We start from the raw sequence: 12,900 nt of genomic DNA, 5'->3' as shown, positions 1-12,900 counted from the left end.
TAAAAATAATAATTCTAAGCTTTTGACCAAAAAAAGCCCAGAGATATTAGCATACTGAAGTCTAGCATTAGTATTCTTAACACGATCTGGAATAAATGAAAAAACTGATAAAGCTTTTCTCTTCTATTAGAGGACTGTTTGAAATTAGCATTTCTTTCAAGAGAAAAGGGTAGCTTATGATATGTTTTCAGATCTGATGGTAAAAAGTAAATGTCATAATAATAATGAATTATGAAAGACCAAATGCAAATATAGAATGCTTTAATAAGATCCAATTTAATAAAGTCTGTAAAAATAATGGACTTTTAATAACACAGGTCACAAAAGGCAAAACAGTGGAAATTCTGGGGACTAGCCACTGGTACTGGCTTATTAATTCTTAATTATGTTCATGAAAGGCAACTTAAATCGTGTGTTTTCTTATGCCTTATGATAATATTTTAGGTAACAACTACTCTGAAATGTATGTTCTAGCTGATGAGCAAAATCCTGTTGTCACATGCATTAGAAGGTAAATCTATTTGAAAAGACAAACGGCATTAAAATGTCATGTGCTCAGATTCATTTGATAACCAAATTCAAAACAGAATCAAACCTCTTAATTTTTAAAGCCAATATATCTCTTGTCTATAGAAATTCATTCTAGAAATTTAGGCTGAATCTTCTACAAAACCTGTGCTGTGACTATATAAAGTAGACCATGTTAAGGGCCACTAGATCTGTCAGCAAGAGTGTCAAGACAAGTTAGCACCACCGCAATAAGTTCATTGGGAGGCAGTTTCGTATTTACATTTAGAGCAGCAATAACCAGACCTCATGGCAATTTGAAAGGACATGGCTCTAAGAAATCCATTGTTGGCCATGAAATATCAGTGCTCCCATGAAAATTCAGATCTTCACATTTCAGAACTATTATATGATAAAAGGTGCTCAAGCAGCCTCAGCCTCTGGTACCAAATTTCACATCCATATAGCTTTAATTCATCAAAGAGATGTGTAGATCAGGACATTAGAAAGTTAGAATCTCATTTTTCTTCCTGCTTTTTCGAAAATATTTGAAGTCAATCTTGATCCTGATTTGATCACTGTCAACCTCTGAATTTAAAGATGTAAAAAACAGTTGGAATGTCATTCCATACAGAAGGGAGAAAATAAGTCCTTATTGATTTCACACCAATGGATTAAGTGGCTATCACACAGTAGATGCCCATCAAAGCACGAGCCTCACAAATGATATTAATATACTACCTAAACAGGATATATATATTTTGGATTTCCAAAAAGGAAAGGAGGAAAGAAGCCAGGAAGGAAGGAAGGAGAGAAAAGGAAGGAAAGAAAGAGAAGACAGGCAGGCAGGCAGACTGGCTAGCTTAGTGGTTTAAAGAATTCAATTTCAAGATAATTTTGCCTGGAAATTGTGTACTTCCCAAATCGTCTTTTTATGAAAATGAGCTGGAAGGGAAAATAATTATGAAAATATACGTATCAAATGGGTTTGAATTAATATACAACACAAATTTCAAAACTCCACAAAATATATTCAAGGCAGATCTAGCCTTCAAAGGCACATTAGCTATTCAATTAACTATAAAAAACAACAAAGTGATCAGTTTTTTACCAGGTATTGGCAAATCATTCTAATGTTTTAGAAGTAGTTGAGAAATATACAGGGATCCCACAGCCAGTTGATGCTTTCTAGTGGCCTTAACTAATAATTTGTTCTAATCAGAGAGAGACTTTGTTAAAATTTTAATTAATCTAATTAACTTCCTAAGATCGGAATCATGTTTACTTTGAGATTTTCAAATTACAATCCCTGAGAGCCTGGGCCACTGGACAGCCCCAAATTACAAAATTCCTACTAATCAGTTCCTTCCATTATAATTTACAAGAACTTCACAACACAGATATCAAATCTTTCTCTTGGCTGGGGGACTCTGCTTCTTCCTCTCAACATCATTCACAGCACAAAGTTACCATTCACAGCACACTACCAACTGCAAAAATCCAGTTCAAAACATTAGCACAAAAACAGACAAAGGAAAAACAAATTGTTTCAAGAGAAAAATGTGGTTTTTCCTTTTTTTCCTAAAAAGGCATTTTTTTTCCTTTTTAAGAGAGAAAAGTGTGCTGGTGCATCTATTGGCAGCACCAAACTTGTCAGCCTAACTTATAATGGTGTTCATGAGAGTCAGTTGCCTTGAAGGGATAAATGGTTTCTACAGCAACTAGATTCCTGAAATCTCAAAACCAAAAGAGGAAGCAATGGCAACTGTTCTGTGTCAAGGAGAAATGGCTTTGTTTTTTAATTTTAAAGGACTCAAATAAATGAAACAACCTACTCATCATATACCTATTTGAGGAGAGGGAGTAAGTTGCCAAATCAACCCCCAAAACCAAAAGCTACAATGATAAATTTGAAAAGACAAAGAACAAACACCCTCACTAAGAGGGTAAAATGAAGGCAGGAGGAAAGAGGGTAGAGAGGAAGGGTAAGAAGAATGAAGGGTTGAGAAAATGAATGAAAAGAAAAATGGTTAATCACAAATCAGGTATAATAAAGCAACTCATTGGTCCCTGGGGGCTGGGTGGTGGTAGTGGTGATGGTGGTGGGGTTAGTGAGTGAAAAGTCTCAAACTTTTGCCTTGCTGAAGAAACAAAATATAATTAGTAGCTCATATTCACTAGTTCTTGTTATTAGAAATCTAAAATTAGAAAGATACAATCATCTTTTTTTTTTTTTTTAAGATTTTATTTATTTGTTTGACAGAGAGAGATCACAAGTAGGCAGAGAGGCAGGCAGAGAGAGAGAGGGGGAAGCAGGCTCCCTGATGAGCAGAGAGCCCGATGCAGGGCTCGATCCCAGGACCCTGAGATCATGACCTGAGCCAAAGGCAGAGGTTTAACCCACTGAGCCACCCAGGTGCCCCAATACAATCATCTTTTAATCTTAAGTTTGGGGAGAAAAATAAGTAGAACATCTAACGGCTAGCATGTATTAATCATTAGTAAAATTTCAGTCTCCGAAGCATAGATCTTTTCTATCTTGCTAATGGAAACCAGGATTACTAATAAATCAGATATGGGAAAAAGTAATCTCATTTTAATTCAAAACAGGATATAGTTTAGTTTCTTTCAAAGTCATAATTAAACAAGTCACTGACTTTTACTAAGTTATACTCCAACATAAAATATATACTAAAAGAAACAGCAAATTAGGGGTAGAGTAGTGAAATTCTGCAAACACTACCTGCAATATACCAAGTAATGTAAAAGGAGGCACATCTGATAAAAAAAATGGAAGCCAAAAACTTGCTAATGACTCTGTGTAAGGTTTCCTGATTATAACTTTTCAATATGACCTCCAAAGGACCCTTAGATGTCAAATGGGAATAACACTTACTTTTAAAACACGTATTCTTGTAAAATACAAAAAATTTACTCAGAATTATGCTCAAAATACGGTATGCCCTTAACATTGGTAGCTATTTTATTATTAACTGCATAATGATATTTGACATTTTTATCACAACTACTTTCAGGATTAAAATGACAGCTTATATCTATGGGCCAACACTGAAAGATACTTTGCATAATAAGAACTGTTGACTAAAAAAAATAATCATTGGTTTTATTATACATTTAGAGAATGAAAGGGCAAGTATTAATATTTGGAAAATAAGAAAATACATGATGCTGCAGCTGTGTGACACTACAAAACTTTACATGTTTGAAAGGGGGTATTATAGGCACAATACAGTTATATGGCTAAATGCAATGAGAATCTGCTTTTCAAAACTTACTCATACTTCTTTAATGAAAGAAAAATGAAATAAAAAAGTGGATACAGAACTAAAATAACTATTTTTTCATTAAGAAGGCTCTTTCCTTTAAAACAGACCAAACTTGCAGTTTTTGCTATAGTAATAATCCTTATTACTTACACATATTCATTAAGGTGTCGAGGGTTTTATTTTTTCTTCATCATCAATAGAAAAACCAGATGTAAGATACAGAAAGGACCCTAGAGATCACCTACCTACTTAGCCAACACACAATTCTCTTTTCTTCCCCTTTTCCCTTTAATAGGAAAATTAAAGCCAAGGTTCTTTAATATGTGAAGTGAGAGTTACCAAGTTACTAGCACTGCCAAGCATACCAAAATCAGGTGAGCCAAAGAGTTTTGTCTCCTACCACATCATTTCTGTGAGATGCAATGCCTATCCAATTGCTCATTTCTGGAGTTCCCACTGGGAATGACCTTCAGCATCCCTGGCACATACTCCTTTGTCCTTTGAGGGTGGCTTTGATTTTTGGAAATAATCTTACATCTGGTTCAAACTGAGTTAGGTAAACAAGGTACATGACTAAGTTGGGAGACACTGACTACGTAGTCAGTGATCTTCAAGCTTTAAAGGCTTAGGAATTACCTAGGTAGTCAAAAAAAATTTTTTTTTCAGGATTAATTAATTAATTTATTTTGAGAGAGAGCATGCCAATGCATGAGCGGGAAGGGCAGAGGGAGAGAGAGACAGAATCTGAAGCAGACTCCACGCTGAGCGCAGAGCCCAACATGGGGCTCTATCTCATGACCCTGAGATCATGAGCTGAATCAAAACCAAGAGCTGGTTGCTTAACCCAGTGTACCACCCAGGTGCCCCTAGGGAGTTTATTCTAAAAGGAAAGTTCCTCAGCCCCATCCCTCAGAGATTCTCATTCAGAAGATCCAGGGAAAGGCCCAGGAAACTGCCTGTTTTAATAAGCTGCCAACCTACCCACATGATTTTGATATAGGTGATTAATGGACCACACTGAGAAACACTGCTTTCAGGACACAGGACTGCTTTCTTTATAAGGCTTTAAGCTATCTCGGAATGCAGATCTTTAAGAAGTTGTCCCCAAAATGTTTTGGGCAATGGCAGCTTCAGTGGAGCATGAAGCTAGTCTCCTGAGGTGATAACCACAGTGAAGATGTTAATTCTCACTTGCTTCATTTGTGTAGGTGAGCTGCAATATCTCTGTGAGACAAATAAAAATATACCTCTTAAAGCCTGTGAGCTATAGTTGATAGAGGAAAACACAGCAGGGAAGGGGAGGCTGCAACATAAAATAGGGAACATCTCACTGAAAAGTTGGTATTTGGTTAAAGACTCAAAAGCGGTGGAGGAAGTGAAACACAAATCTCTGGGAAGCAAATTCGAGGCAGAAAGAACAGCAAATACCAAAACCTTGAAGTTGGAGAGTATCTGGTGTATTTTAAAGGTAAAAAGGAGGTTAGCATAGCTAGAGCAGAGTAAAGCATAAAAGATAAAGCTGTTAATTTTGACTATCTCTATATGGCAAAAAACAGCTTAGCAAGGCCAAAAAATAAAAGATAAACGGTAAAAATTCTGAATTTCAAAGCACAGAAAAAGGGTTAATTTTCCCAATATATAGAAAACTATTATACAACAATAAGGAAAAGATCGACAAACATATATATGAAGACAGCTCCCAGAAATGGAAATAGTAGTGGCTCATAAACATGTGAAAAGATACTCAAAATAACCCATAATGAATTAACTTCTAATGCAAGCTACACTAAGAGGGCTCAGTCACTGGAGCGTGCAACTCTTAATCTTGGGGTTGTGACATGGAGGACATGGTGAGATGGAGAGCAGAAGGGAGTTGTGGGAAATTGGAAGGGGAGATGAACCATGAGAGACTATGGACTCTGAAAAACAACCTGAGGCTTTTGAAGGGGCGGGGGATGGGAGGTTGGGGAACCAGCTGGAGGGTAATAGAGAGGGCACGTATAGCATGGAGCACTGGGTGTGGTGCAAAAACAATGAGTACTGTTACGCTGAAAAAAAAAAAAAAATCTTGGGGTTGTGAGTTTCAGCCCCACAATGGATGTAGAGATTCCTTAAATAAATAAACTTAAAAAAAATAAAGCTACACTAAGAAACTATATTTCATCCATCAAATTAATAAAGCAAGGTTATACGGAAATAGGCACTATTGTACACTGTTGGAGTGAAATTGGTACTAACTCCCTTGTGGGCAATTTGTCAGCATCTATGAAAATTACTAGCACACACATAACCTTTTTTTCCTCCCCCAATTTTTTTTTCCTCCCAAATTTTTAAAGAAGATTTTATTTATTTATTTGAGAGAAACAGCACCCACAAGTAGGGGAAGCAGCAGAGGGAGAGAGAGAAGCAGACTGCCCGCTGAGCAGGGAGCCAGATGCAGGACTCAATACCAGGACCTGTGGATCATGACCTGAGGTGAAGGCAGATGCTTAATCAACTGAGCCACCCAGGTGCTCCTTTCTTCCGGTTTGTATTTAAATTCCAGTCAACATACAGTGTAATACTAGTTTCAGGTATAGGATTTAGTGATTCATTACTTACATATAACACCCAGGGTTTCCTCCTTAATACCCATTACCCATTTAACCCATTCCTCACCAACCTCCTCTCTACCCACTCCTAGTTTGTTCTCTACAGTTAAGAGTCTGTTTTACGGTTTGCCTCTCTCTTTCTCCCCTGCTATATTCATCTGTTAAAGAATATACATACTCTTAACCTAGCACTCTCACATCTGGGAATTTAGTCTAGATATATTTTCATGTGGGAAATCATCTATGCATGCTGTTACTACTGAATTGTAATAGCAGAACACTGGATGTCCATTTGTAGGATCTTATTAAATAAACTAGTGTCTCTTATGGAATTTAAAGGGATAATATTTAGCCACAAAACAGAAAGAGTTCTTTATGAACTGATATTTTTTACCATTTGTGTAAAACTGGGAAAAAGTAAGTATATATTAGCTTGTTTATACCTAAAATAATCTCTGGATGGATAAATAAGAAACTTAAAAAATGCTTCAGGGAAGGGTAACTTAGAGACAGGGTAAGTATGAGACTTTTTATGCCTTTTGAGTTTTGATTAATATGAATATATTAGCCAGTCATGAAATAAACATCAAATTTGAAAGACAGTCAGTCCCTTACAAAAATAAAGAAAAATTGCATGGAGTATCCATTCCATAAACTTTTTTAATTCATTTTTTTTTTTTTTTAATTTGACAGAGAGAGAGATCACAAGTAGGTAGAGAGGCAGGCAGAGAGAGAGGAGGAAGCAGGCTCCCTACCGAGCAGAGAGCCTGATGCGGGGCTCGATCCCAGGACCCTGAGATCATGACCTGAGCCGAAGGCAGCGGCTTAATCCACTGAGCCACCCAGGCGCCCCTTCCATAAACTTTTTTAAAATTTAAATTCAATTAACACATAGCATATTATTAGTTTCAGAGGTAGAGTTCAGTGATTCATCAGTTGTATATAACACCAAGTGCTCATTATACCACATGCCTTCTTTAATGCCAACACCCCGCTCCCCTCCAGCAACCCTCACTTTGTTTCCTGTAGTTAAAAGTCTCCCTGATTACGTCTTTATTTTTCCCTCCCTTTCTCTATCCTCCTCCGTTTTGTTTCTTAAATTCCACATGAGTGAAATCATATAATTGTCTTTCTCTGATTGACTTATTTTGCTTAGCATAATACCTCTAGTTCCATTCACATCATTGCAAATGGCAAGATTTCTTTTTCTGAAGGCTGAGTAATATTCCATTGTATATATACACCACATCTTCTTTATCCATTCATCTGTCAATAGACATCAGGACTCTTTTTCCATAGTTTGGCTATTTTGGACTTTGCTGCTTAAAGACTGGGATGCAGATGCCTCTTCAGATCATGACATTTATGTCTTTTGGGTATATAGCTTGTAATGCAATTGCTGGGTCATAGTGTAGCTCTATTTTTAGCTTACTGAAGAACCTCCATACTGTTTTCCAGAGTGGCTGTACCAGCTTGCATTCCCACCAGCAGTTTAAGAGGGTTCCCCTTTCTCCACAACCTCTCCAACATTTGTTGTTTCTTGTCGTGTCATTTTAGCCATTCTGACTGGTGTGAGGTGGCATCTCATTGCAGTTTTGATTTGTATTTCCCTGATGCTGAGTGATATTAAAGAATTTTTTTCATGTGTCTATTGACCATTTGTAGGTCTCCTTCAGAGAAATGTCTGTTCATGTCTTCTGCTCTTTTCTTGACTGGATTATTTGTTTCTTTGGGTGTTGAGTTTGATAAGTTCTTTCTATAAAGAACTTACTTTAGATACTAAGCCTTTATCTGATAAAACATTTGCAAATATTTTCTCCCATTCTGTAAATTGTCTTTTGGTTTTGCTGTTTCCTTTGCTATGCAAAAGCTTTTTATCTTGATGGAGTCCCAACAGCTCATTTTTGCCTTTGTTTCTCTTGCCTTTGGAGATGTGTCTAGCCAAAACGTGCTGCAGTCGAGGTCAAAGAGATTGCTGCCTGTGTTCTCTTCCAGGATTTTGATGGATTCTTGTCTCATATTTAGATGTGAGGATTTCTGTCTTTCATCCATTTTTGAGTCTGTTTTTGTGTATGGTATGAAAAAATGGTCTAGTTTCATTCTTCTGCATGTGCCTGTCCAATTTTTCCCAACACCATTTGTTGAAGACTGTCTTTTTTCCATTGGGTATTTTCTCCTGCTTTGTTGAAGATTAGCTGACCACAGAGTTAAGGGTCCATTTATGAGTTCTCTATTCTGTTCCACTGATCTATGTACCTGTTTTTGTGCCAGTACCACACTGACTTGATGATTATAGCTCTGTAATATACCTTGAAGTCTGGAACTGTGATGCCACCAGCTTGTTTTCTTTTTCAGAATTCCTTTGGCTCTTTAGGGTCTTTTCTGGTTCCATACAAATTTTAAGATTATTTGTTCCAGCTCTCTGAAAAGTGTTGAAGGTATCTGGATAGGGATTGCATTGAATGTATGGATTACTCTGGAAGCACAGACATTTTAACAATATTTGTTCTTCTAATCCAAGAGCACTGAAGATCTTTTCATTTCTTTGTGACTTCCTCAATTTCTTTCATGAGAGTTCTACAGTTTTCAGAGTATTACCTCCTTGGTTAGGTTTATTCCTAGGTATCTGCTGGTTTGGGGTACAATTGTAAATGGGCTGGATTCCTTAATTTCTCTTTCCTCTGTCTTGTTAGTGTATAGAAATGCAACTCACTTCTGTGCACTGATTTTATATCCTGCCACTTTGCTGAATTCCTATATGAGTTCTAGCAATCTTGGGGAGGAGTCTTGGATTTTCCACATAGAGTATCACAATTCCATAAACTTTTAACACAATGTTAATCACATTTGTCTATTTCTTATTGGCCTTTTGTTCAAATAGATCTTTTCCTTTTTGTGGTAATCACTGTATGAATGAATACAATCTTTTAGCTTTCTACACAATAGTAAGTGAACTGTCACCCTACTTAAGTGTTTGAATAATATTCCATTGTATACACTGGTATATTCATAACTATTCACCCTACAGCTACATATTTCTTTCTAGTTTTTTATCATTATAAATAATACTGGAACAAATAACCAGAAGTATTTCCTTAAGATAAAAGTCTGTACAGTAGAATTATGGGGTTAAAAAGGTAGAATCATTTAATGACTACTGACCCATATTAACAGTATGTATCAATCATTTCCTAAAAGGATAGTATAATGTCTCTCCATGAAAATGCAAATACTGTATGCAAGTTAGAACACAGCCAAACTACAGGCAAATTTAAGAAAACACAGGTGAGATTTTGGGAAGATTTAATCTAAAAAGCATCCCTCACCTGTTTGAGGTTTATTAGACTTCCCAATAACAGTAAACTGTTAAATTGTCTCAATTGATTAGTAGTCAAGAGTTTTAAAAAACCAATTAGCCTCTTACTTTATCTCCTTACTTCACTCAAGTGAAAAGGCTTTGAGGCACTGACAGTTTAATGACTATAGGGTCATTATTTATACTAATTTTTTTGGAAGGATAATAATCATAAATAGATAATTGGCTTTTTCTCACCATCAGTAGGAAAATAAACATTTATTTTAAGAACCCCATATAAATCTTAGTTGGGAGGAATAACAGAGAACATCTAATCCAACCTCTTATTAAATGCAAAAATTCCTCCTCTAGCAATGTAAAGAGAAGATTCATTTTCCAGGTGCTATATAAGAGAGCAAATTTAAGTTACATGACAGATAATATTTCTTCCGTGTTCTGCTTTTACCAATCAATCAATCAATATTAAGGAGAGCCTACTAAATATATGACATGGTTTCTGTCCTTAAGATACTAAGGATATTTTGGGTTTGGTAAATCAAGGTCCGTAAAACAGGAAACATAATCTGGTACTTAAGTGGGACCTGGATTTAGTGGTTCAGGTAAGTGCTAGAGAGAATCAGAGAAGGGAATGGGGCCCAGAAATCAGGGAGAACTTCATGTTACCTGATGGTACTTCTGGACAGCTATTAGTATTAGTATTAGTATTAGTATTAGTATTAGTATTATTCACCTCTGCTTTCCTAGCACCTAATGACTAATTATATTTGTTTCGGTAACTTCTCTCTCCATTATAACAATGTTGATCATACAACTTTCCTTTTCCTCTTCCAACCACTTCTGAAGTCAATTTAATTAAGACAGTTGGCATGAATTATCATGGTCTCTAAGGCCTCTTTCTTCCACTATGCTTCTAACATCATAGGTCACTTGGACACTCAAAGTAAGCAAGTATTGGTCTACAAGTTCATGACTTTAAGATTCCCTACTGATTTTTAAGCATACTGCAGTTTTTACATAATTTCACCCTGTTACCACCTACTGACAGAAAATGTGATTTAAAAGAGGTGTAAAATATTCAAACATTAACATATTAGGGGTGCCTGGGTGGTTCAGTCCATTAAGTGTCAGACTCTTGGTTTTGGCTCAGGTCATGATCTCGTGCTTCCTGGGATCAAGCCCCACACTGGGCTCTGTGCTTAGTGTGGAACCTAGCTTAAGATTTTCTCTCCTTCTCCCTCTGCCCCTCCCCCCATTCTCTCTCTCTCAAAATATAAAATCTTTTGAAAATCAACATATTAGAGAAAGAAGGAATTATTGCAAGCCACATAATTCTATAGGAAGAACAGACTTAGGCATCAAACTATTTTGTCACTTACTAGTTGTTTCTTTGGATAACTTACTTGTAAGCCTTATCTTTCTCATATATAAAATGAAGATAATGATACCTATTTTTAGAATGGGTCTGCAGGTTACTTAATATTCTTTTTCCTTTCTTTTATGTGCTTCAAAATCAAAATCAAGTTTTTTCTTTATCCACCTCCCCTGACCTTTCCCAAAATTAAGGATATGGCAAAAGGTTTCCTACTAAATTATAATAACAGTATCAGACTCACATCACTAAACAAGGAGTTATGCTTAGCACCATGCTTGGCACTGTATTATATTGCTTTATAATTTCTACAATATGCATCAGCATCCTTGTAACATAAGATCATGCCCTATCCTAGGGAAGAGATTTGAAGATAGTTCTTTTTTCATATTGTCATGTACCCTGATCTTTTTTTCCACACTGCAAAATTTGGAGACTTTGTGATTTTTATTATCATATAAAATTTTTCAGCATGATTTATTTCAGAGTTGGTTGGCTTCTCTTAGAACACTGACATTTATATATAATTTCTTTATGTATCTGATTGATTGATTGACTGAAAGATTTGAGACAGAGTGAGAGTAAGAGCAAGGGAGAGAGAGATCATGAGCAGGGGGGTAAGGATAGAGGGAAAAGCAGACTCCCCAGTGAGCAAGAAGCCCAATGTGGGACTGGATCCCAGGGTTCTGGGACCATGACCTGAGCTGAAGGCAGGCACTTAGCCAACTGAGTCACCCAGGCCCTCTGTATTTGATTTTTTAAGAAGTTGTGTGTTTTTTTTAAGATTTTATTTATTTATTTGACAGACAGAGATCACAAGTAGGCAGAGAGGCAAGCAGAGAGAGGAGGAAGCAGGCTCCCTGCTGAGCAGAGAGGACTCGATCCCAGGACCCTGGGATCATGACCTGAGCCGAAGGCAGAGGCTTCAACCCACTGAGCCACCTAGGCGCCCCTGATTTTTTAAAAGGTCTTAATCTAAATTCCAGCTAGTTAACATTGTGTTATATTAGCTTCAGGTGTACAATATAGTGATTCGACACTTCCATACGATACCCAGTGCTCATCAAAACAAGTGCTTGCCTTAATCCCCATCAACTATTTAGCCCATTCCCCACCCACCTCCATCCTAATGGATTAAAAAAAAAATGTGGTAGAGTATAAGCAGAAATCTCATTCATGAGAAGAAAGTCTTTAAAAGATAAATGACCAACAGTCCAATATATCAGCATCTCAGTCACTCATTAAAGCTTTCAAGCAAGAAATGATTATAGTCCAGCACTTGACAAAGGTTCCCTTGAGACAGCTGATGTTTGACAAATAGTGATGTTTGAATGAACAGGTTGACTACATAGGCTTTTCCTTTAAGTTCTATATCAGTTATGAGTTAGGTCATCAAAAAGGAATATTTAAGGGCCATATCACCTAAGTTCCCTAAAAAAATTACCATTACTGAAAAAATATTTAATACAAAGCCCTGTGCTTTTACAGAGGATAGATATAAGAAACAGCTATTTAAATTTAAAACAATCTGTCATGGAGAGCCTGGGTGGCTCAGCTGTTAGGCATCTGCCTTTGGCTCAGATCATGATCCCAGGGTCCTGGGATTGAGCCCCACATCAGGCTCTCTGCTCAGCAGGAGGCCTGCTTCTCCCTCTCCCACTCCCCTGCTTGTGTTCCCTCTCTTATTGTCTCTCTCTCTGTCAAATAAATAAATAAAATTGAAAGTAAAATAAAATAAAATAGTCTGTTGTATGCAAAACACAGTAGAAAATAATTGTCTATTTTATTTCTTAAATGACTCTCAAATAGATAATCATGCAAAAAAAAATT

At 36.6% G+C, this 12,900-nt stretch overlaps 1 protein-coding gene across 3 annotated transcripts in view; it reads right to left on the bottom strand.

Annotated features, from left to right (window-relative positions):
- The window catches only part of FAF1 (Fas associated factor 1), a 495,897-nt gene that overhangs the window by 112,233 nt on the left and 370,764 nt on the right, over window positions 1-12,900 (bottom strand). The gene's annotated exons all lie outside the window — the stretch shown is intronic.

Source organism: Meles meles, chromosome 1, assembly GCF_922984935.1.
Source record: "Meles meles chromosome 1, mMelMel3.1 paternal haplotype, whole genome shotgun sequence".
Taxonomy (NCBI): Eukaryota; Metazoa; Chordata; class Mammalia; order Carnivora; family Mustelidae; genus Meles; species Meles meles.
This window is presented reverse-complemented; position numbering and strand designations above follow the sequence as displayed.